We start from the raw sequence: 25531 nt of genomic DNA, 5'->3' as shown, positions 1-25531 counted from the left end.
TTTCATTGCATACTTACCCTGGGCCCAGTATTTTGCTCAATTATATATTTTTAACTCTAAGCAGGAGTTTCTTGTTATTTTACTCTTTGGGTTTCTGCCAATAATATACTAACTTTTATTGTGCGTATGTGTGCATTCACAGTTTATACAGGTGTGACCTGCTTTGCACAACAGATGTGTTCCTGAGAAGTTTATATTAGAATTTGGTAAAATAACAGGTATTTTAGCTTAAATGAAAGGAATAGAAGCATGTTACTTAAGGAAAGCCTATAGGAGGGTGTGGCCAAATGGCAGAGCAGGGTCACTTCCTCACATGGGCACACCCAAATTACAAATATTTACAGAGCAACTGTGATGAGAAAGACCAGAAGAGCTGCCAGAAAAGATCTTCTAAGACTAAAGGTATAAAGAAGCAACCAGTGAGATGGGTAGGAAGGGTGGAGACAGGGTATATAGTCAAGACTTAGACCCACAGTGGGAAACCTACAAATGAGTGGGTAATTACAACTACAGAGGTTCCCCCAGGGAGAGAGGGCTCCCCAGCCTGGGGGTCCTGCCTCGGGGAGATGAGCCCCCAGAACACCTGGCTTTGAAGGCCAGCATGGCTTACTTTAAGGCTGAGAGAAAGAGAAATTGCATTCTTAAAGGGCACACAGAAAATCTCACATGCTGTGGTGCCCAGGGGAGAAGCAGTAATTTGAAAGAAGCCTAGGTCAGACCTACCTGCTCACCTTGGAGAGCATCCCAGAGAGATAAGAGGCAATGGAGCTCACCCTGAGGACACGGACATTGGTGGCAGCATTTTGGGGAACTTATTCTACCATGTGGACATTGGTGCTGGCAAAGTACCATTTTGGAATCCTCCCTCTCGCTTGTTAGTGTTGGGAACTGGCCCCAACCACCAGTCTGTCAGCACTAGTACTGAGACACCTCAGAGCAAGCAGCTAGCCTGGTTGGGACACAGTCCCACGCATCAGCAGGTTGGCTGTCTTAAGACCCCTTGAGCCTGCAGCAGCTCCAGGACATGGTCCCACCTACCACGGCCAACAGCCTCCACACAAGGCAGAGCCTTGCAACCAACCTAACCAGGGGCCAGCCACACCTACTGGATCACCCACAGCAGTCAGCCTCCAAGAAGAGAAGGACCCACACAGGGCACCCCAAGAGCATACAGCTCTCATGGCCAGAGGGCAGTGTGCTTCTGGGATGCACAGGACATGTTCTGCAAGAGGGCACTTCTCTAAGGTCAGGAAAACTAATCAATCCACCACATAGGAAAAAAAAAAAAAAACAAAAACCCAGCAGATCAGGCAAAATAAGGCAAAAGAATAACATGCTCCAAATGAAGGAACAAGATAAAACACCAGAAGAACTAAGTAGAGAGAAGCAATCTACCTGATAAAGAGTTCAAGGTAATTATTGTAAAGGTGTTTAAAGAACTCAGGAGAAGATTAGATGGACAGAGTGAGAAGTTAGAAATTTATAACAAAGAGTGAGAAAATATAAAGAAGAACCAAACAGATGAAGGATATCATAACTGAAATAAAAAATACTCTAGAAGGAATCAATAGCAGATTAAATGATACAGAGGAATGGATCAGTGAGCTAGAAGACAAGAGTAGTGAAAATCACTGAAGCAGAGCAGAAAAAAGGAAAAAGAATAAAAAGAAATGAGGACAGTTTAAGAAACATCTGGGACAACATCAAGGACACTAACATTTGAATTATAAGGGTCCCAGAAGGAGAAGAGAATAAAAGGCAGAAAACATATTTGAAGTCGTAACAGCTGAAAATTTCCCTAACCACAAACAGAAACAGAAGTCCAGTTTCAGGAAGAATAGAGTCCCAAACAGGACCAACCCAAAGAGGACCATCCCAGGACACACTGCAATTAAAATGGCAAATAACAGAGATAAGGAGCGAATGTTAAAAGCAGCAAATAAAAAGCAACATTTACATACAAGGGAACTCCCATAAGGCAAACAGCTGACTTTCCAGCAGAAACTTCAGGCTAGAAGGGAGTGGCATTATATGTTTACCGTGATAAAAGGGGAAAATCTACAACCAAAAGTACTCTACCTGGCAAGGTTTTCATTCAGATTTGATGGAGAAATAAAGAGAGTTTCACAGACAAGCAGAAGCTAAAAGAGTTCAGCACCACCAAACCAGCTTTACAAGAAATGTTAAAGGGATTGTAACAAGAGACAAAGAAGGACACTGCATAATGATCAAGGAATCAATGCAAGAAGAAGATATAACAATTGTAAATGTATGTGCATCCAACATAGGAGCACCTAAATACATAAAACGTTTATTAACAGACATAAAAGAAAAAACTGACAGTAACACACTAACAGTAGAGGACTTTTATCATCCAACTTACATCAATGGATAGATCATTCAGACAGAAAATCAGTAAGAAAACATTGGCCTGAAATGACACATTAGATCAGATGCAATTAATATGTATATATAGAACATTCCATCTCAAATTAGCAGAATATGCATTCTTTTTACGTGCACATGGACCATTCTTCACAAGAGATTACATGCTAGGCCAAAAAACAAGTCTCAGTAAATTTAAGAAAATTGAAACCATATCAAGCATCTTTTCTGACCAAAGAACTATGAAACTAAAAATCAACTTCAAGAAAAAACTGCAAAAACATAAACACCTGGAGCCTATACAATATGCTACTACACAATGGATCACTGCAGAAGTCAAAAAACACCTGGAGACAAATGAAAATGAAAACACAATAATCCAAGATCTATGGGATGCAGCAAAAACAGTTCTAAGGGGAAAATTTACAGTAATACAAGCCTATCTCAGGAACAAGAAAATCTCAAATAAACAATCTAATATTACAACTACAGGAATAAGAAAAAAAACCAAGCAACAAAACCCAAAGTTAGTAGAAGAAAAGAAATAATAAAGCTTAGAGCAGAAATAAATGAAATAAACACATAAAAACTGACAGAAAAGATAAATGAAAATAGGATTTGGTCTTTGAAAAGATAAAAAAAAATTGATAAACCTTTAGCTAGATGCACCAAGAAAAATTAGAGAGGGTTCAAATTAGAAATGAAAGAAGAGAAATTACAACTGACACCACAGAAATACGAAATATCACAAGAGATTACTATGAACAATTATAACACCAATGAAATGGACAACCTAGAAGAAATGGACAAATGACCTAGAAATATACAATCTCCCAAGACTGAACTAGGAAGAAATAAAAAAATATGAACAGATCAACTACAAGTAATGAAACTGAATCAGTAATTTAAAAACTCCCAACAAACAGAAGTCCAGGACCAGATGTCTTCACAGGTGAACTCTACCAAACCTTTAGAGAAGAGTATACATCTATCTTTCTCAAGCTATTCCAAAAAAAAAAAACTGCAGAAAAAGGAACACTTCCCAACTCACTCTACAATGCCAGCATTATATTGATAACAAATTAGACACAGATATCACACAAAAAAGAAAATTACAGGCCAATATCACTGATGAACACGGATGCAAAAATTCCTCAACAAAGTATTAGCAAACAGAATTTAACAACGCATTATGAGGACCATACACCATGATCAAGTGGGATTTATTCCAGGGATGCAAGGATGGTTTCATATCTGCAAATCAACCAATATGATACATCAGATTAACAAACTAAAGAAAAAAATCATATGATCATCTTAATAGATGCAGAGAAAGCTTTTGACAAAAATCAACATCCATTTATGAGAAAAATCTCTCAGCAAAGTGGGTATAGGGAATATATCTGTACAGAATTAAGGCCATATATGACAAGCCCACAGCTAATGTCACACTCAATAGTGAAAAGCTGAAAGCATTTCTTCTAAGATCAGGAACAAGACAAAGATGCCCACCCTTGCCACTTTTATTCAATATAGTATTGGAACTCCTAGCCACAGCAGTCACACAAGAGAAAAATTAAAGGCATCCAAATTGGAGAGGAATAAGTAAAACTCATTGTTGGCAGATGACATGATACTATATAGAGAAAGTCCTAAAGACACAACCAAAAAACTATTAGAATTAATAAATGAATTCAGTAAAGTTGCAGGATACAAAATTAATATACAGAAATCTGTTGCACTTCTAAAGACTAACAACAAGCTATCAGAAATAGAAATCAAGAAAACAATCCCATTTGCAATTGCATCAAAAAGGATAAAATCCAAGGCATACATCTAAGGAAGTAAAAGACCTGTGTGCAGAAAACTATGAGATCCTGATTAAAGAAAATAAAAAACAATGCAAACAGATGGAAAGACATATTTTGCTCATGGACTGGAAGAACTGACATTGCTAAAATGACCATTTTACCCAAAGCAATCTTCAGATTCAATGCAATCCCAACCAAAAAACCAATGGCATATATTTTTTAACAGAACTAGAACAAGTAATTCTAAAATTTATATGGAAACACAAAAGACCCTGAATAGCCAAAACCACCTTGAGAAAAAAGAGCAAAGCTGCGGGTATTATGCTCCCTGATTTCAAACTATATTTCAAAGCTATACTAATCAAAACAGTATGGCGCTGGCACACAAACAGACACATAGATCAATGGAACACAATAGAGAGCCCAGAAATGAACCCACAGTTATGTGGACAACTAATCTATGCCAAAGGGGTCAAGAATATACGATGGGGAAAAGAGATCCTCGTCAATGAATAGTGTTGGGAAAACTGGACAGCTACATTTAAAAGAGTCAAACTGGACTACTTTTTCACATCACACACAAAAATGAATTCAAAATGGATTAAATGTAAGACCTGAAACCATAAGTCTCCTAAAAGGAAATATTGGCAGCAAGCTTTTTGACATCAGCCTTAGTAATAGTTTTTTTGGGCCAATCTCCTCAGGCAAGGGAAACAAAAGAAAAAATAAACAAATGCGACTACATCAAACTAAAGAGATCTTGCAGAGTGAAGGAAACTGTCAACAAAATGAAAGGGACACCTACTGAATGGGAGAAGATACTTGCAAATGATATATCTGAGAAGTGGTTAATATTCAAAATATACAAAGAACTCATACGACTCAACATCAAAAAAAAAAAACCCAAATTAAAAAACGGGCAGAAGATATCAATAGCTATTTCTTAAAAAAAGGCATACAGATGGCCAAAAGGCACATAAAAAGGTGCTCAATGACATTAATCGTCAGGAAAATGCAAATCAAAACCACAGTGGGATATCACTTCACACCTGTCACAATGGCTGTCACAGAGAAGACAAGAAACAAGAAGTGTTGGTGAGGATGTGGACAGAAGGGAACCCTTGTGGTGGGAATGTAAATTGGTGCAGCCACTATGGAAAACATTATGAAGGTTCCTCAAAAAATTAAAAATAGAACTAGCATATGATCCAGCAATTCCACCCTGGCTATTTATCTGAAGAAAACAAAAACAGTAATTCAAAAAGATACATGTTCTCCAATGCTCATAGCAGCATAATTATTTACAAGAGCCAAGATATGGAAACAACCTAAGTGCCCATTAATAGGAATGGATAAGGAATATGCAGTGTGGAGTATTACTCAGACATAAAAAATGAAATTTTGCCACATGTGACAAACTTGATGGACTTAGAGGGTATTATGCTAAGTGAAATAAGTCAGTAAAAGAAAAACATATACTGTATGATTTCACTTATAAGAGGAATCTAAAAATTGAGACAAATTAATAAACATATCAAAACAGAAACAGTTACATATGCAGAGAACAGGTGGTTGCCAGAGGGAAGAGAGGTGAGGGGAGGAAATATGTGAGGGAGATTAAGTACAAACTTCCCATTGCAAAATAAATGAGTCACAGGTATGAAATGTACAGTATGGGGAATACAGTCAATAACTGTATAGTATCTTGTATGGGGACAGACTGTAACTAGCCTTATTACAGAGATCATTTTGAAATGTATAGAAATATTGAATCAGTATGTTGTGTAACAGGAACTAGCAAAGTGTTGTAGGTCAATTATACTTCTAAAACATACAAACTCATAGGGAGAGGTAAGATTTGTGGTTACCAGAGGCGGGGTAGGTGGAATTGGTAAAGGCAATCAAAAGTTACAAACTTCCAGTTATAAGGTAAGTAAGTATTAGGGATGTAAGGTACAACATGACAGATATAATTAACACTGTGGTATGTTAGATATGAAAGTTGTTAACAGAATAAATCCTAGTGTTTCCATCACAAGGAAAAAATCTTTTTTCTATTTCTTTGATTTCATATCTATTTGAGATGATGGATGATCACTAAATTTATTGTGAGAGTCATTTCAGAATGCATGTAAGTCAGATCATTATGGTACTGTATATCCTAAACTTATACAGTGCTGTATGTCAATTATATTTCAATAAAACTGAAAGAAAAAAGGAAGCCCCATGGTGAATGTCTTTGATGTCAGAAAATACTTCAGTAATATGAAAAACCATCCAGGAAAATATAAGCTTATGAAATCAGACTTAGATGTGTATATAAAGATGAGTTTACGTGGACAGAAAGAAGAGAGAAAGGATTAAAGGATGCATAATCACAGCAATAATTCCAAATGGTGTTTTAAATTGGTGTGGAGGAATCATGCTGTAACAGGGTTTAGCTAGACAAGAATGGAGCCACAGTAAACACTTTATTGAGGGCTTCTTGTGTTCCAGACACACTATTAGGGTGGCACATCTTCCATCTCATTTATATGTAATAATCCTATAGAATAGGTCAATTATCCTTATTTTGATTTATTTATTAATCATTGCAACAACTTAGAAATTATCATAACCATTAAAAAAGATTTTGGAGGGGGGAGGTCATTAAGTCTATTTAATTGTTTATTATCTGTTTTTTTTTTAAATGGAGGTACTGGGGATTAAACCCAGGACCTCGTGCATGCTAAGCATGCGCTCTACCATTTGAGCTATACCCACCCCCCTCATTTTTAAATGAGAAAACTAAGGCTCAGAGAGATTAAATAACTTGTTCAAAATGGCAGAGTCAGGATTTCAATCCAGATCCGTGTGGTGCTAAAGCCCAGATTCCTGTGTGCTGTGCCACAGTGCTCACATGCTGTGTGTAGAGCCCCAGGGCACTGGTGTTGCAGCATGGCCAGATGCCTTTATAAGCAAGTTACTATTTTTATTATGGTATGCATACATAGTGGAGAAAGAAACGGTCTTGGTTAAGGCTCTCCAGAAGCAGAGAAGCCTTTAAGGATACGTACATTTTTTGTGCTGGGTCTAGCAAATATCTTTAGGAGACAGTGAGGAAGAGACCCAGAGAAAGGGAGGCACAATGAAGTAGCAGGCATTCAGGAAAGTTACCACGACAGGCAGTTGGGGCTTAAGCCCACTGGGAACCTCAGTGTAGAGCACACACTCTGGTTAGAGCAGGGCACAATGTGCACCATCCATCATCAGCCGTCCATCAGCTGCCGTTGATTGACAACTGCCCCTACGGAGCACTAATCCCCCACAATGCCACGCCTGCGAGCAGAAGAGCCTTCCACAGCAGTGGGTCAATTTCTCGGGCAAACAGATCAGACCCCAAGGATGAGAATCAGACAGATTCAGGGGAGGGGGCGAAATACCAACATTTGCGACAGCAGCCAGCATTTACTCAACGCCAAGTGTATCTCGCTAGGCTTTTTCATATAACATTATATCATCCAATGCTATGTGAGCTCTGCTTTTTAATTTTTTAAAATTTTTATTATTTTGGGGGGGTAGGAGGAGGTAATTATTTATTTAATTTTATTTTTAATACAGGTACTGGGGATTGAACCCAGGATCTCATATACGTGTGCTAGGCAGGAACTCCACCACTGAGCTATACCCTCCCTGCTCTGCTTTTTTTTTTTTTTTAAACTGATAGAGCCCCAACAAAGAAGTTGAGCAATTTTCTCTCTTCTTTTAGGAACTGTTAGAATTGAGAGACAAATCCATACTAACTTAAACATCCACGATCTTTTCTTTTCTTTCCTTTTTTTTCATGATCTTTCTGCTGTATGACACAGCTTATAAAGAGGTAATCATTTAAAGTTATCATTTAATTGTGCTTATTGACACCACTATTAACTGAGCTTACATTTCCAATGCCCACTTTTGCTTAGTGTGGGGGAACATGTCCCAAAATAAATTAAAAGATAAATCGTATTAGAGAAAATAAAAGAAATATCCAAACATAATTCACAATGTAGACATGGGATAATGTGGTATTTAGGACCTGAAAAGTACTTGAAAAGTGAACAAGGTCCTACTGTATAGCACAGGGAACTATATTCAATATCTTGTAATAACCTATAATGAAAAAGAACATATATATGTTTAACAGAATCACTATGGTGTACACCAAGAACTAACACATTGTAAATCAACTCTAATTAAAAAAATGAAAGTGATCAAGAAGTTTCTAACATAATTTCCAAGCACAGAAAATACTATATTCAACATTTGCTTCCCCTCCCTTCGTAACTCCCAGTTTGAACAGGAATTCCATTATTTGGCGTTCCCACGAATCCCATTCTTTGAGTCTCACAAACTAAGAGGAGACTTACACTTCTGAAGTGGTATAACCTACTTTTAAGGTAAAAGTCTGAAGCAAAAAGAATTAATCATAAACCATAAATCATAATCATGAAATCGGGTCCTATAACGTTTCTCCACAAATGGTTGCTTTTGAAATTTTTTAAGCCCAATGCTTGTGTAATAATCCATGATTTTGTGAATTTATCTTTTATTTGTTTTTAATTATTTGAATGGTGACCCATGAACAAATCCTGACGGAATAAGGACGGAAGGTTTTTACATTCTGATGCATGTAACACTTCTGCTTTATTTCCACTGCTGAACAATTTTTTTTGGAGCAAGAAATGTTATATGCTATTAGTATCGCCAAGAAAAAAAATTGTCCCACTTGTGCTAAAGCTAGTCCAGAGTTTGCCAGTTTTCTAAAGTCCACTTAAATTTGAAGTTGGTATAACAGAAACTTGCTAAATATTGATAACTCAGATAGAGCATTTCATTAAGCAGTGGCTAACTGAAATAGTGTACACTATTGCAAACCACCAAAATAGGCCATCATCCCATGCATCAGAAAACCAAAACCAAAACCAACCAAGCAAAAGCACCTTAGAGAGAATGAAAAATGTGAAACAAGCTGAAACCGCAGCTGAGCAGCTACTGTAAGGTTTTCTGAAGGATCCTAAGAAGAGGCAGAACAGGCCATCTGTTCCCAGCCAGCTGGGGCACTTCCAAATGCCTCTCAAATCTCAGCTAAAAATAAAGGGAATTCGAACAAAGACTGGGCTCATGGCTAAGTTAGCAGAACACTAACTATGAACTATTTGCACTCAGCCTTCTGACATAAAATGCTCATACAACTCGCGGTGCTTTCTGATCTGTGCCTCAATGTGGACATGTTTCCCTGAGTAACTGCCTTGGTATTTCTCATAGATTAACAAACTTGTGGGACATACATTCATGCCTGAGCTCAGAGTATCATTTAAGACTTGTCATTCCATAAGAAAATTCTAACCCCAAACATTTTATCACATGTGCCCACATGAGGACAAAAACTTGTTTCAGGAAGATAATTTAGCATAAATGTAACTGAATCCAGACAAATTATTTCATTTTATTGGTATGCTAGTTTATTTTCTCATTAAAAAAATTTTTTTTGGCAGGGAGGTAATTCAGTTTATTTATTTATTTTGTTTTTAATGGAGGTACCAGGAATTGAACCCAGGGCTTTGTGCATGCTAAGCACACACTCTACCACTGAGCTATACCCTCCCCCTTTACTTTCTTATTATCTGCCCCCAATTTCCTTCTTGTCCTCTCTTTTGTCTCAAAAATTCAGAGTTGGTGCAAACCTAGGGAAAAAAGATGAATCAACACATCCCACGTTCACAGACCATTTCTCAGTTGGTTTTCATAGTTGCCTGATAGACAGATAAGGCTTTGGCATCTTCTAAAGAGGAATCTCGAGTTTCTCTGGTTTGCAGAACTTCAAATTAAAATTCTAATTACATTTCTTCCATATAAATTAGAGGGAAATACAATTCCTAACATCTCAATTCTAAAAGTAACTCTAAACTAGACCACATAATATGCTGGAATGTTATATTTAAATACCCGATACGACCCAGCAATCCCATTTCTGGGCATATATCCAGAGAAAACTGTAATTCAAAAACACACACACTCCAGCATTCACAGCACCACTATACAACAGTCAAAACATGGAAACAACCTAAATGTCCACTGACAAATGAATGGATCAAGAAGATGTGATAGAGATATGGAATGGAATATTCGTCAGTCATGGAAAAGAATGAAATGATGCCATTTGCAGCAATGTGGATGAACCTGGAGATTATCATACTAAGTGAAGGAAGTCAGACAGAGAAAGACAAATATCTTATATCACTTATATGTGGAATCTTAAAAAAAGATATAAATTTTATTTACAAATGAGAAATAGACTCATGGTTGTAGAAAACAAACTGTAGTAACTCCCGGAGGAGTGGGGGAAGGGTGAGGGATACATTAGGAGTTTGGGATTAATAGATATAGATCACTATATAAAATAGATAAACAGCAAGGACCTATTGTATAACACAGGGAACTATATTCAATTTCTTACAATGAACCGTAATGGAAAAGAAGCTGAAAAAATATGTATGTATGTACGTATATGTATAACTGAATCGCTTTGCTGTACACCTGAAACTAACATTGTAAATCAACTACACTTCAAAAAAAATAAGAATTAAAAAAAGAATCCTCTGGATTTTATTTACCTTCACGTATTGAAACTGTTCTAAAGACATCTTCTTCAAGTTTCCAGGAAATGCCTGAGACTCAAAAGGAAACAGCCACTTTGAGGTGTCAGCTTTTGTTTCCCTTTAAAAGAGCTGATTCTGAGTCATATGTCTAGTAACGCATTTAAAAACACATAACTAACTCTACGTGATGGCTTTCTGGGGTGTGAAACACAGTTAAGTCATGGGAGCTTGTGTGACCATTTCAAAAGTAAGTTATTAGCTAGCAGGTGGCCCAGTGATTGGACTTGAAGTAAACACAGCACAGTGTGGGTTGTGTCAGAGAGATCCAAAGGGTGACGTGGACATTTTTAAAAATGAGAAGTAGACAGAGTGCAGAGAGGCAACACATAGAGGAACGAGAAACACAGGAAAAACACAGAAAAGAAACATCACTATAGAGAAGGGTGTCAGACCAGATAGGGCAGAGAAGCTTGAAAGCCCCAAAGGCAAAGCAATGCAGCATCTACAAGCACTTCAGAAAGCTTGTCTTGGAATTATACTGCCTGACCTTGTCGCGGCTTAGTTCTGCCACTTAATCAGTGTGCAACGTTGGGGAAGATACTTATTCTCTCCTAAGGAGCCTAGTTTCGCCCTTTGTAAAATGGAGACCACGGCAGTAACTCACCTCACAGGCTGTCGTGACGTTAAGGAACGCCACTCACATCAAGTGCTTAGCAGAGGACAGCGTGACACACAGCAAGCGTAGACCAAAAGCTACTCTGATTGTTGCCGCTGTTGTTGGAAAGGATGAAGGCTTTCTGTTTTATTGAAAATGATGGGAGACTTTGAAAATCTTTCATTACTGAAAACCTGTATAAAATATGAATCCAGAATCCTATTTCCACAGGTAGAAAATAAGAGCACAGTGGTAGAAGTAAAGTACACAATCACACCATTCTTGGAAATCAAGGACCTTGCGTCATTCATTATTACAAATGCCACTTTCCATTACAAGATACTGAAGACATGAAGGATAAGATATAGGCTTGTATTTCAGAATATTTCCTGGTGTCCATCTGATTTCCTGTTACCTGACTGGTTCTGGTTAGAACAGCAGTAACTTGCAATATTTTTATTTGTGTGCTTGTGGTTGGAGAACACACATGTATCACCCAATGTGCTGAATACATATTCTTTAACTTAATCCTATGTGGTAAAATTTACTTCCTTACAACCAAGCTAAGTATTACAATATGAAATGTTGATATTAAAATATTGGTACTTAGATTAAAGTAAAACAGGACCAAGGCTTTGAATCTGTTTGTCTGAGTTCAAAGTCTTTACACTTTATTTTTTAAAAAACAAAGCCACGCTTTTATTTATTCACCTTTCAATACGTTTAAAGCCTCAAGGGGTACAGCATCACCTGGATTCTGTGTCCAATGGCCTCAGGAGGAAGGTTGCTTCGGAATTTGGCACAAACCATGCCACTGTTTCCAGGAGCGCGGGTTACCTTCCCCCAGATTACCCGGGTTTTGTTCGGTTTTCCACCAGGAGTTACTGTGTTAGTCTTTGCTTTGTACATGTAAGCACATCTCTTGCCTAGGCAGAATTCAGTTTCATCTTGAGCATAAACATCTTCAGTTTTGAGAAGAGCGGTGTGCTCCCTCTGGTTCTGGACACCCTGCTTATTGTCAGCAAAACCACAGCCTCCCAGACACATTGTTTTAGAAGTCCTGCTCCCAGCAGAACTCCAGTCTCCAAGAAGGGTGCAAGAGCACAAGTCTTCACGCTTTCTAACGCACCATGCTCCCTCTTGATCCTTCTTGTCAGTCAAGGTCTTGGCATTTGTGCATTCCTGATGGGCTTCATCTCGTCCATAGAAATGGCTGCCCCAGGGTTTTTTTCTCTGTCACTGCTCTTCCCTTCCACCTGCAAGTGGAAATTTTCCACACTGTCCTCTTCGGCTTCGAGTCACCATCATTGAGGACATCTGGTCTGGAGACGTGACGCTGTTTTCATTTTGAGCATGGAAACTTTTGTGACGTTCTTCACAAACCTCCCTTCCCCAGGAGCCCTTGCTAATATTCCCAAGGGCTGCTGGCGAGAACTGATGAGTTAATGGTCTGGGTACCCAGAAGCCTGGGTAATACAAGAGCTTTTTGGAACCACAGACTGAACTCTCAGTGACTTCCCAACGCTCCTTTTTCCAGGAATAGAACTCTTCTGTTACCCTCTTGTGAACTTTGCAAGAGACTTTATATAGGTCAGACCTACACTGTGGAGAATTTAAAGACCACACAGTTTTTGTTTTTCTTACAAAAACCCACTTTCTTATGTAACGTCTTGGACTTTCTGGAAAATATTGGCTAAACTGAGCATCCTGAAGCAGGCTGTAACCACTCCATTCACTGGCACCTGACTTTGACTTTCACCTACAGATGCCAACTCTCTGTTCACAAATCCGTTATTTGACAACCATAATGCTTTTTAAAAATGGTTTTGAAACATCAGAAACCAGGGCAGAAGACAGTTTAGTCTCCAGCTAGGCACACACAAGCTGATTTAACGCACATTATAACCAAAGTACAGAATGCAGTTTGTTTATACATTTGCCTAAGTCTTGCCCTAACAATTTGGGAAAAAAGTGTGTTTATACTTTCTTTGGATGGTATCCTCTGAAAACTCTTCAGTTTAGTTTCTGGGAAATGTGTTTCAAATTCCACAGGGTAGGCTTTTGTGAGTGCCACACAGGGAGAAAAAGTTGTCCAACTTTGGAACATATACAGCAGAGATGTAAGAGGCACAGCAATGGCTGGGATGAATGGGGAAGTCCCAGAGCACCAGAACATCTTGGGGAAATGTGGCTGGAAGCAGCATCCGCTGAACTCGGCAGGGCAGAGGGAGCTGCAACGGGGCCTTTCAGGAGGAAACTAAGCACTCGGGGCCCTGGTGGACCCAGGCCTTGGTGGAGGCTGGGATTTGGCTCCAGTTCCAACAAGAGCTGAGGATCTAAGGAACCCATGATAAATCCTGTCGTCACAGCCCCGGCTCTAAGTTTGATGCTGAGCCCACTCTGCCTCCCCTGGTTCTCCACCCTTCAGCCCTGTTTCTGCTCTCCTCTCCAATAAGAATGAGGATTTTTGCTGTAATATGCAAAAAGTGTTGAGAAATACAGTGGTCCATGCCCCAGTTCCAACCCCACCCACTCTATGAAGCCACCATTTTTAAGGTCACATGACACCACTTGCTGAGTATGGTTTCCATTTCCTGAACATCCTGCAGATTTTCAATGTCCATCTTTGATGTTTTGTCTCAGAATTAAACACAGTTATTTTATTTTACTTTTGGTCAGCAACTGCCCCCTCATGACAACACTTCCTGACTCCTGATTGGCCTGTTCTCCCGCCCAGTTCCCAGCCAGGTGTACACTCAGACCAATTCCCTCCCCCTGTTCCTGAAATGAGGCTTCTCTTGAACCAGGAGACTAAATTATTACCTTCACTGCTTCTACCTGTCCTATCGTCTCTAAATAGCCTCTTTAATAATTAATAGCCTAATTAACTAATTCACTCACTTAGCAATTATTTAGTGACCATTTATAATGCTTGAGATGCCGTGTGAGACATAAAGATACAGGAGGTAGGTCCTCATGACCTCGCTACTCTGTTGGGGAAGCTCTCATACAAGTATAAGGATGACCAAACTAAGGCTCCTTGGGAGAGCAATCAGAAAGGGTCTGGGTTTGTGGGATGGCTTGGACCACAGCCCCGTCACTAAGCAATAATCTGACTTCAGGTAAGCTAGTTATCTAAGTTCCAGCTTCTTCAACTAAAAAATGGAAACAAAAAAAATGCCTCTTTTGCTGTGAGGATTGAAGAAGATAATTTTGCAAAACACCTGGCACGGTGCCTGGAATATGACTGACTGCTGAAAACACTGGTTCCTTCTCACTTCTTCTGTAGTCTATCACTTTTTCACAAGTAATTATGTTATTCAAAAATAAGTTAGCTTTCTAAATTGGAAGATGAGTGGTCAATTAATTTTCATTGTATATCATGTATATAACTAAACATGGTCATGTGCCAGTGGAGAAACTGTACAGAGTAAAATTTGTCATTGATCAAAAATGATGGAAGAATAAAATCTTGAAAAAAATGAGTTCTCAATTTAAAACTTAAATATGGAAAATTGGACTTGATAGAAATATTGTCAAAAGGGAAAACTCAACCTATCTGATGTGGAATTCTAAAACAGCAACTGATGAATTAAATTTTTGGTGCAAAGTTCATGTAGAAAAGAACTCGATAAAATAATTTCCAATGCAACATAAAAAGGGAATGGAATAAAACTGTGTAGGTTTTTGATTCTAGCAAGTACCTTCTAGATGAGAAGTCCAAAACGTTACTACCATTCTAACAAGATGGAACATACTCAATCACACGATGGAAATGTCCTTGGGGGTCAAAAGAGTGAGGACAGAACATCAGCAGGATTAAAAGAGGACCTTCAAAATGGCAGGATCAAAACATCTCGTATTCATCAAAAACAATTCAGTATTTGGTCAAATAAAGATTTTTAAATTGCCTGATTGATATCTTCGAATGTATCTGTTGACTCATAGAAAATAGAGACTTTGGCTAAAATAATTCCATTGAGCTGGTCACCCAAAGATGGAATCTTTCCCTTCTAAAGAATAATAAAAATAGTGTTTGATTCACTAATTTAAAATAATGTCAAGTTCTATTTTTAAACTTAGCAGTGGCAATAAACCGCTGTTGTCTCTCTCCCTTCTCTCTCTGTCTCCCTCTGGATCTTTCACACACACTCACTATGGCCGTGATATCTGTAAAGAATTACCACCATCACGTGCCTTGTTGATACCATTCACCAAGCACATTCTCGACAGAGAAATCACAGGGTCACATACCCTCAATTGTCGACAACAACAAAAAGTACTGAATTATTCTTTTAAGAATATCTAACTCTTCAGAATCCCACTATACCAAAGCATCATTTTTTGGATTTTTGCAGATACACGTGCATTGCTGTGAATAAACATGTTTGAATGGAACATGTAAAAAACACTGCACGGGAGACCGGAATTGCGTATGCTCACTTAATGACAGGCTCATGATGAAAATCAGGTGCTAACTGAATCTGAAATTGTTTTGTTGGTGACTCCCAAGTGGGTCAGCAAGAGTCACCATATCTCCAAATATACCATTCCGGCCACAGGATAGCTTTGCGACCTGTAAACCTAAACCACGATATTTTTAAAAATTAATGGAATTAGCTAGCACTAAAGCATGATTTTACGGGCAGATGATAAAATTAGAAATACCGCCTTCCTTCTGTGCCTCACATTTAAAAAAGCCAACCCTGACAAAAATTCCATTTTAGGCTAGAAAGATTGCTAAAAATAAGCCTCTAATCCCTGACCATCAGCAGTAGGTTTTCCGGTAAAGACTGCAGGCCATCTGGGCACTGACTTTAATACTGTAAATAAAGTTATAATTAAAATTTAATTTCTTGGGAACAAGATTAGATGCTATCATCATGATTTTAATAAAATACCACAAGTGTCAATAATAACAGCGATGATAACTAAAACCACAACTGTGGCAGTGGCAGCGGGAGCCAAGAACACATACCAAACAGTTAGCAATCGCTTTGTATCATTTAATTCTCGTGACACCTGATGACACGGCTAACCGTGTCTCTTTTACGGATAAGGAGACAGTGCCCTAGACAGGCAAGTAACACACATGAAACTGACGCAGAGAGTAAGCGGAGGAGCCAGGCTTTGAAGTGAATCGTGAACTCACACTTAAATTAAAACTGCCACGCCACACCTTACCCTACGAGGCCAACATAGGTGCACAGTGGCTGTCCAGCCGGAAGTTGATTTTCAGTATCTTCAGAAGAGAAAAACGGATGTAGATTTTGAAAGCTATGTAGAGTCAGATGTGCATTAGCTTTTATTTTCGTCTTCAATATTTCAACTGACTGAATTTTCTGGGGCCGAACTTCTGTTCCTTTGATTTCAGTGCAGAGGACACTGGCACGAACAAATACGCTAGGATACAGACCCAGCCTTTTTGAAAAGAGGGCCTTCGTAAATCATTTCCAACTTGAATGGGGTCCTGGGACTTGAGTTTCTGAGAAGTTAAGTTTGGGTTTCATCTTTGTCTTTCCTGACTAATCTCAGTGGAAAAAATCCAAAAAGCAAGACTCTTATGTCCAAATAAAAGGACATGTTAGCAACGGGGTTTGGGCAGTGGCCTCCGTGAGGTCACAGACAATGAAACATTTACATTATCTCTTCTGTCTGTGGCTAGTTGGGCGAATTCTAAATACAAAGCAAATGCCCACACACGAGCACATAAAAGAAAGGAGAGAAAAGAGGGATGGAAATTTTGATGCCAGATGTCTAATTCGTTCAGACAAAATGTTTAATTATCTTTTATTTCTTATCATGTATCTATCTTTGAGTTATGTTCATGTTGGCTAAAATCTCAGATGGGGAAAGTATTCCAGTGGACATTCTTCATACATTCAATCCGCGTTATAAAAATGTTCACACAATTAGGATAACAAATAGAGGAAAACTTTTCATTAGCATAAGTCTATAGATTGTGAGGCCAAGTTCCAAAAAAACAGCACGTGTGCTCCTTTCCACAGGAATATGCAGCTAGACTGAACCTTCTGGCAAATATCACAAAGAGAAATCTTCTCTGTCTGTCCCTCTTGAGTTTATAATAAAATTCCTAAAACTGTATCAGTCAGGTCACCTTCTCTGGCCTCTGCTGTCTTGGGGATTGAATCTGCACATCTCAGCCAGGACTCCGACCCATTATTTTGGTCGCATCCTGCTCTTCACCTGCTCTGTCTAGGATGGCAAACTGGTGACCCACGGGGCTTGATCAGGCCCACAGAATATTATTTGGTTCTTACACTGTGCTTTTCAAGTTCTGAATTATTTGCCAATACTTAAATATCAAAGATTTACCCCCAAATCCCAACTCCCAACTTCTCTGGAAAAATCAGATGTGGTCACACCTGGTCTATGTTGGTGCTGGAGTTAGGTCATTGTCAACTCCCTCTGAGAAGGCTTGCCTTTGTCACACCACCCACGGATGCTATGCCCTTTCCTCGCCGGGGCTTCTGATTTTGCAACTCCAGCTGGTCTAGAATTTTCTACACTGGACAAATTCATCTCATCCACTCACTGTTCCTCAAATACACTGTGAGATCTCCTGCTTCCATACACGTGTTCACACTGTGCCCTCCCCCAAATGTTTTCTGATGAATCCTCTCCAAAATAGTACTCAGCTTTCGAAGCCCAGCTCAAATGCCGTCTTCACAGAGGTTCAGTTTGGATCACTTCTGCTTCTTTCTAAACTATTAAGGAGGTTTTTGCCTGTATAGACTGCCAAACCAATATTAAAAAAATAGTTTTGTGTATTTTTATGTCCACCTCTTGAATCTCTAACAACAAAATACACTTCTAAGAAGGCAGCCTCAAAGAGTCCCTGTAATGCTCACAGCTCACAACACTGTCATTCTTACGGACTCAAGAAATATTTATTTTATAGTTAAAGCACTGAAAACTTTGTAGTTTAAAAGAAACAATCTCAATGACTCAGTTTTTTTCTGTTCTGCTTTTATCTATATCTATAGTCTCTTAGGAAAATAATCTGCAGTACATTAAACTGTCACTTATTCTGAAAGAATTACTACGGTTAATACAGTAGCTAGAAAGAGTAACTGTATATGAGGCACATTTGATGATGTCTTCTCAAGACAGCAGCCTAACTTATTTTCCTGGTAACTGAACAGTTCTCTCGGTAGAACTGGACATTTGAGGTCTTAAGTTTAAATGATTTTCCCCCATAAAGGCATCCCAAGTGGGAATAAGGTCTTAAGTAATTAACCGTTATTCAACTGGAATTTCATGAGTTAGGTTACAACCAGTCTTATATTTCACATATAACGTACAATAAAAGCACACTGGAATTTAGGTTATGTTATTTGGGCCAGAAATTAATACTGTGGTTCTGGCAAGATTATGAACTTAGCTTGTGCAAGCCTTTCCAATATAAATACCTGGAAATAGACATAGTCTTCCAAAAGAGGAAGTGAAATCTCCATAAGCAAAAATGAGGAGTAGCAATTATGTTAACTGACACTGTGGTGGTGACACTGATGGGGAGACAGGGATAGGCAGCTAATGGCAGTAATAACGTCTATGGGCTTGGGTTTTACGGCCATTCGCCCAGAGAAGAGAGAACACTGAAATCCTACAAACGCTGGAACTGATACCTCGTATATGACTGGCATACTCTAAGTGTGATGCATGCAGGGAGATGGGTAGAAATAATTTATCCAACAGCATACGAGGATGATGAGGAAATCCAGAGTTTGAAAAAAGCAGTCTTGAGAGAATTACAAAAATTCAGAATTGTGCCTTGCATGTTGGTGTCTGAATGTACACTATCCATGAGGCACAGAAGCCTTAAAGCCAAGACATTAAAAAAAAATTTGATCCTAGGGCGAGGAAAATCCTGTTGTCTTTGACAAAAGCAAACAAGCAAGTAACAACAACCAAAATTCTGGACATTCTCAGACCTCAGTCTGAGCAGGATTTCTACAAGGAAGAAGCACTACTAAAGATGAGCTCACAATAAAAATGAGCACAAATATGAAATACGTGAAGAAATAGTTCACCTTTTGCAAGAGTTAGATGAACAGAAAATTAATACACCATGAACTTGAATTAATAAAACAGAAATGGAGAAATATGATAAGATAGTATTTAAATTCAATTCAGAAGCTTGACTTAGTAGACAAAAAATAAGGAACTGGAGCTAGGAAATGAAACCAAACACTATGGAAAATGAACAGAGGTCTGAAAAAGCACCAAATAAAATTTTTATACATATTTGGTCAGAAAATAATTAATATGGATCTGCAATACATGTGTAATTAAATTCAGAAACTTGATCTAATGGACATACGTAAAACTTTGAACTAAAAATTATATGCAAAAAAACTGTATGTACGTTCTACCCTGACTCATAAAGAATATACCCAACTGAGTCTCAGCAAACACTGAAGAATCAGTGTCACAGACCAAACTGTGACAACCAGTGAATGTGATTAGAAATCAGTAACATAGTGTTAACTTCAAAAGTTCTACATACTTTGAAAACCAATTTTTAAAGACCTCAATAGATTATTTAGGGAAGAAGAGAAACTGCAAATTAATGACCTGAGAGTCTAATTTACCAAAGAGGAAACCAGAGTGGCCAACCCCCTGACCCAAACCACCCCCACAAAACGAAGTTCTACCTTACTTACTCAGGGAAATGGAAATTTAAACAAGAATTAGACATTACTTATGCCCTCCACTCCCCAGTACCCTCCAAGGTTTTCACAAGTTTAAAAACATTGGTAACAATCTCAGGAAAGAACACATATAACATGACTGACCAAATAATTAATTAATACAATTGCTTCCGAGGAAAAGTTGACAACATGCGTTAACTTTGCAGATGCACAAGCCCTTTGACCAAGCAAGTACACTTCTACATCTCCTACCCAGGGAAATTCTCGCACATGCGTATTTGAGTGCTCATTGCCCACCACTGGTAATGGTGACAGGTGCAAAGCAACTCAGTAGGGGACGGAGAAGTCAACCAACAGGATGAGTAAACTGGCTTACTGTGCAACAGAATTCTATTAAACAGTTAAAAACTGGGAGTTCAGGATCTGCATACACTACTATATATAAAATAGATATAACAACAGTGTCTTACTGCAGAGCACAGGGAACTACATTCAATACCTTGTAATAGCCTATAATGAAAAAGAATATGAAAAGGAATATATATACATACGTGTATAGCTGAATCACTTAGCTATACATCAGAAACTAATACTTCAATAAATAAATAAATAAATAAATAAACAAATAAACAAATAAACAAACAAAACCATATAAGACTTATACGTACGAAAGATTAATCTTAAGGAAAAAAAAAAGCTCATGAGATTGTAAACAGATACAAAGAAGAGAGAAATCCCAGTTCCTATGTATATTATCTGTGTAGCCAGGGCAAGTCATTTAATCTCTGTGTGTCAGTTTTCTCATCTGTAAATACAGATGTTAATAGTATTGGGCTCCTAAAATTATGGCAAGATTAAATGACTGAGTCCTTGCAAAGTGCCTAGAACAGTGCCTGGCATCGAGAAAGCCCCGTATAAGTCTGATTACTATTATTATTACTACTACTCTTACTATTGCCATTACCACTGCTGCTACTCACATTTGTGATGATTTATATGGAAGATGATGAGACAAAATGATACCATATATTGCTTTACTAATACACCATATCGTAAAAACAGCATCTAAGGGAATCTTACGCACTTTCGAGCAGTAAGGAGGAAAGCAGGAGGGAACAAAGGGGACGTGAAGGAGGAGGGAACAGTGGGGCTCTGGCTTTATCTACAATATTGTATTGATTTTGAAAATAGAAATAAAGCAAACATGTTAAGGCAAAATGTTAAAGATATAATTTTTAGGTGTCTGTTATATTCATTCTAAACTTTTTTTGTGTTAAAATATTCATAAGTAAAAAAATAAATTTCCAGGAAATTTCAAACTTTTCAAGATTTAGTTTTTGTTTTGTTTTTTTTTTTTGCAAAATGGGGTTGAAAATACCTGCCTCATGGGATTGCAATAAAGAGCAGATAGGAAATGCACACAAATGTATTAAGCACTGCACCACGCATGTAGGTGGTGCTAACGGATGTAAACTAAATATTCACTTAATACAAATCGATTGTTTTCAAAAAATGCAAAGGAAAAGACAAATGTGTAAGTAATTTTTCTACTCGTTAAATTTATTTCTAGTTCATGTGTGTGTATATTTTCCTTTTTTTATCCAAAATAGGGATCATATGATATATAGAAATCCACATCCTGAGTTCTTCACTTGAAATAACCTGAGCTTTTCCCCATGTCATTGAATAGTCATTAAGATCATGATGCTTAATGGCATATTACTTCTTAACATTTGTATTTTCTTGGTATTTCCTCTTTTCCTGTCTTTTTCTAAATGTTCTGTGTTGGTGTGATTTATAAGGTGTGTGTGCTATTTTAAGTTCCATTTGGTGGTGACACAATTTTTCAAAACTCATGGAACTTAGCTTTCTACTAATCAGTCACTAACGACAATTTACTCCACCATTTTAGTATCTCCTTTCCCTGCCATCATCTCTAAAATGGGAAAATTTGTACACTTTAAAGGTTCTCTTATTTTTGGATGGCACAGAAAAACTACTGGGTTTGATGGAACTACCATTCTGCTGCAAAGCAACACCTAAGCAGTAGAAGGAAAATTGTTACATTTTCTTGGAGACCTTGGCTCTTGGAACCAGAGTGCTGAGGATAAGTACAAGATGAAGGGCTTTCAACTGTGTGAGCCTTTGAAAAAATTCAAGTTGCTGTTGATTATACTTAGAAATCCAATCCTTCTTCTCATACAACTTAGTAAGAAGAAGACAAACAACCCAATCCAAAAATGGGCAGAAGACCTAAATAAGCATTTCTCTAATGAAGACATACAAATGACCAATAGGCACATGAAAAAATGCTCAATATCACTAATTATCAGAGAAATGCAAATCAAAACTACAATGAGGTATCACCTCACACCAGTCAGAATGGCCATCATTCAAAAGTCCACAAATGACAAATGCTGGAGAGGCTGTGCAGAAGAGGGAACCCTCCTACACTGCTGGTGGGAATGCAGTTTGGTGCAGCCACTATGGAAAACAGTGTGGAGATTCCTCAAAAGACTAGGAATAGACTTATCATATGACCCAGGAATCCCGCTCCTGGGCATATATCCAGAAGGAACCCTACTTCAAAAAGACACCTGCACCCCAATGTTCAAAGCAGTACTATTTACAATAGCCAAGACATCAAAACAGCCTAAAGGTCCATTGACAGATGACTGAATAAAGAAGAAGTGGTATATTTATACAATGGAATACTATTCAGCCATAAAAATCGACAACATAATGCCATTTGCAGCAACATGGATGTTCCTGGAAAATGTCACTCTAAGTGAAATAAGCCAGAAAGAAAAATACCATATGATATCAGTCATACGTGGAATCTAAAAAAAAGACAAATGAACTTATATATAAAACAGAAACAGACTCACAGACATAGAAAACAAACTTACGGTTACCAGGGGGAGAAGGGGGTGTGAAGGGATAAATTGGGAGTTCGAGATTTGCAGATACTAACATACATAAAAGAAACAACATGTTTCTTCTGTATAGCACAGGGAACTATATTCAGTATCTTGTAGTAACTTATAGTGAAAAGAATATGAAAATGAATATATGCATGTTCATGTATGACTGAAGCACTGTGCTGTACACCAGAAATTGACACAACATTGTAAACCGACATACTTCAATAAAATATATATATATACACACAAAACCCAACCCTATTCACTTGCTTTTTAGCGGAAATTCTTCTAATTTCTTGTAATAACAGATCTACGGTTGGCCCTACTTTTCAACGATGGCTAAGATGTGACATTATGTCTTTCTCCTGACCTTCAGAGCAATGTTAGTGAGAAGATAGGAGAAGCTGCATTGAGGGTTGCTCTCCAGAAGAACTCTTATCTGGACCCAATATTCTTAAAGTTAGTGAGGGACAGAAACAGATAAAGGTAAAGAAGATACTACTGTAAGAAAAATACTGGCACAGGATTCTGTTTCAATGAAATCATACATTATTTCCTATTACTCTAAAAAAATTATCTTTACTCCTTAGCACTGGAACTTAAAATATATTATGTTTGGACTTGGAGAAAGAAATATATAGACTAAAAAATAATTTTAAAAAGACATACATCAGGTCAACCCTACTCCCTCTCTGGAACAAGAGCCAGAAGTCACACACACACACACACACACACACACACACACACACACACACACACACAAAACCAGTTCACCTATTTTTGGAAGAAGAAATATGTATTTGTATCTTCAGAAATACCTGAGAATGGAATAACTCTTAAAGCCTCTCGTTTCCCTCTTTTTCACATAAAAACAAGAGAAGCTGAGGCTCTGAAGATTCTGGAGATCATTTACTCTGACACCTCGTTGCACAGAAGAGAAACATGAGGCCTGGAACCAGTGCTGGAATCTTGATATCATGACTCCCAGCCCACTGTCCTTCCCAGTACATCACGAGGTCTCATCAAACAGAAGCAAAATAAAGCAAAACTAGAGGTTTAGAATATAAACCCTGCAGAATTTAAATTATTCTAAGTATTATACATTTTATGTTTATATGATGGAATCTGCTTTCCATTAATTTTGTTCCAGTTATTACTGAAAATAATAAATTAGAAAAAAATCTAGTTACTGTAAAATATTTATAGATATCTCAAATAAGTATATTAAATTTTTCATTAGTTTTAATTACTTCTTTGAGTTTTTTAGGAATACAATCATATAACGTATGAATACTAATAAATTTCTCCCTGTTTTCTCTAATATCTGTATTCTTTTTTGCCTACTGGTTTGAGAAAATTATTTTATTAAGTATTTGCTGTAACTTCACTAGATTTCACTGAAGAGATATAAATCACTAACGTATAACACGTACATATAAACTTAAGAACTATGTGCAACCTACGTGAAGAAAACTACACAATTCCACTTAATTATATAAAAAGCTAAATAAAATAGAGATGAAATATCAAAATCTTGGATACCAAAAAAGAAATCTCAATGATATAAAAATTCCCCAAATTAATTCCTGAAATAACCCCAATTAAAATGCCATTTGGATTTTCGGGGGGGAGAATTTTTTTCTAATATTAATCTGAATTTGTAAATGAGCTAGAATGGCCCCATTCTATTTGATGCACCCAAATTTAAACACTATGATAATTAAAATTCTGCAATGTTGGCATAAAATTAGATTGCCCGTAGAATAAAAATGAAACCTAGTAATAGTCATAAGTATGCATAATAATTTAGTATGATTAAAATGCCTTATTTAGTGGGAATAAATGGATTATTCAGTAAATGATACATGATACTTGGGAACTAGTTAAGATATTTATTATATAAGTAAAGTAAGTAAGTTAAGTGAGAGCCAAGCTTCAATCAGCTATATCAAACTCCCCCTCTACCTCCTAGAAGCAAATTTCTTTCTCTCTTCTTTGGATACTCATGTTCGCTTTTGGGCCATCCTAAAAATAGTGTTTCTTGTGTGAGATATGTCTTCAACTCCGAACTCATTTGAGAACAGTGGCATCTGGCATTCCCTGAGCTAGAACGACACGACTGTCCCCAGTCTCACCCCACAACTTCGAACAGAGCAATAGGGTAGAAAGGAAGAGGTCAGAGGTAGGCAGAATGTCCAGTCTGAGAACTGCTTTCATACACATTCTCTTACTTAAGTTCACAAACAACACTGCAAAGTAGGTATTTTTGTATGGTCTGCATTTTATAGATGAAGATGATCTCTCACCCGATTCTTGTAGATTTACTGTGAGACTGGAACCGAGCAGAATCCTGCAGGGCCCCTCTGCCCCCAGGTACCAAACTGAGCAGTTAATAATTAAGACAACAGGGTCACAGACTCAGTGTCTGATGCACATTCCTGAGTTGTTTCACAGACACTGT

General features: G+C 37.8%; 1 protein-coding gene and 1 pseudogene across 7 annotated transcripts in view; both read right to left on the bottom strand.

Annotated features, from left to right (window-relative positions):
* Positions 1-25531, bottom strand: part of KCNH8 (potassium voltage-gated channel subfamily H member 8) — a 353661-nt gene that overhangs the window by 85078 nt on the left and 243052 nt on the right. The gene's annotated exons all lie outside the window — the stretch shown is intronic.
* On the bottom strand, positions 12195-12519 carry LOC107033614 (large ribosomal subunit protein eL33 pseudogene; annotated as a pseudogene).

This window comes from Vicugna pacos, chromosome 1, assembly GCF_048564905.1.
Source record: "Vicugna pacos chromosome 1, VicPac4, whole genome shotgun sequence".
NCBI lineage: Eukaryota > Metazoa > Chordata > Mammalia > Artiodactyla > Camelidae > Vicugna > Vicugna pacos.
Note: the sequence above shows the minus strand (reverse complement) of the source record. Positions and strands in the feature narration are given on the sequence as shown.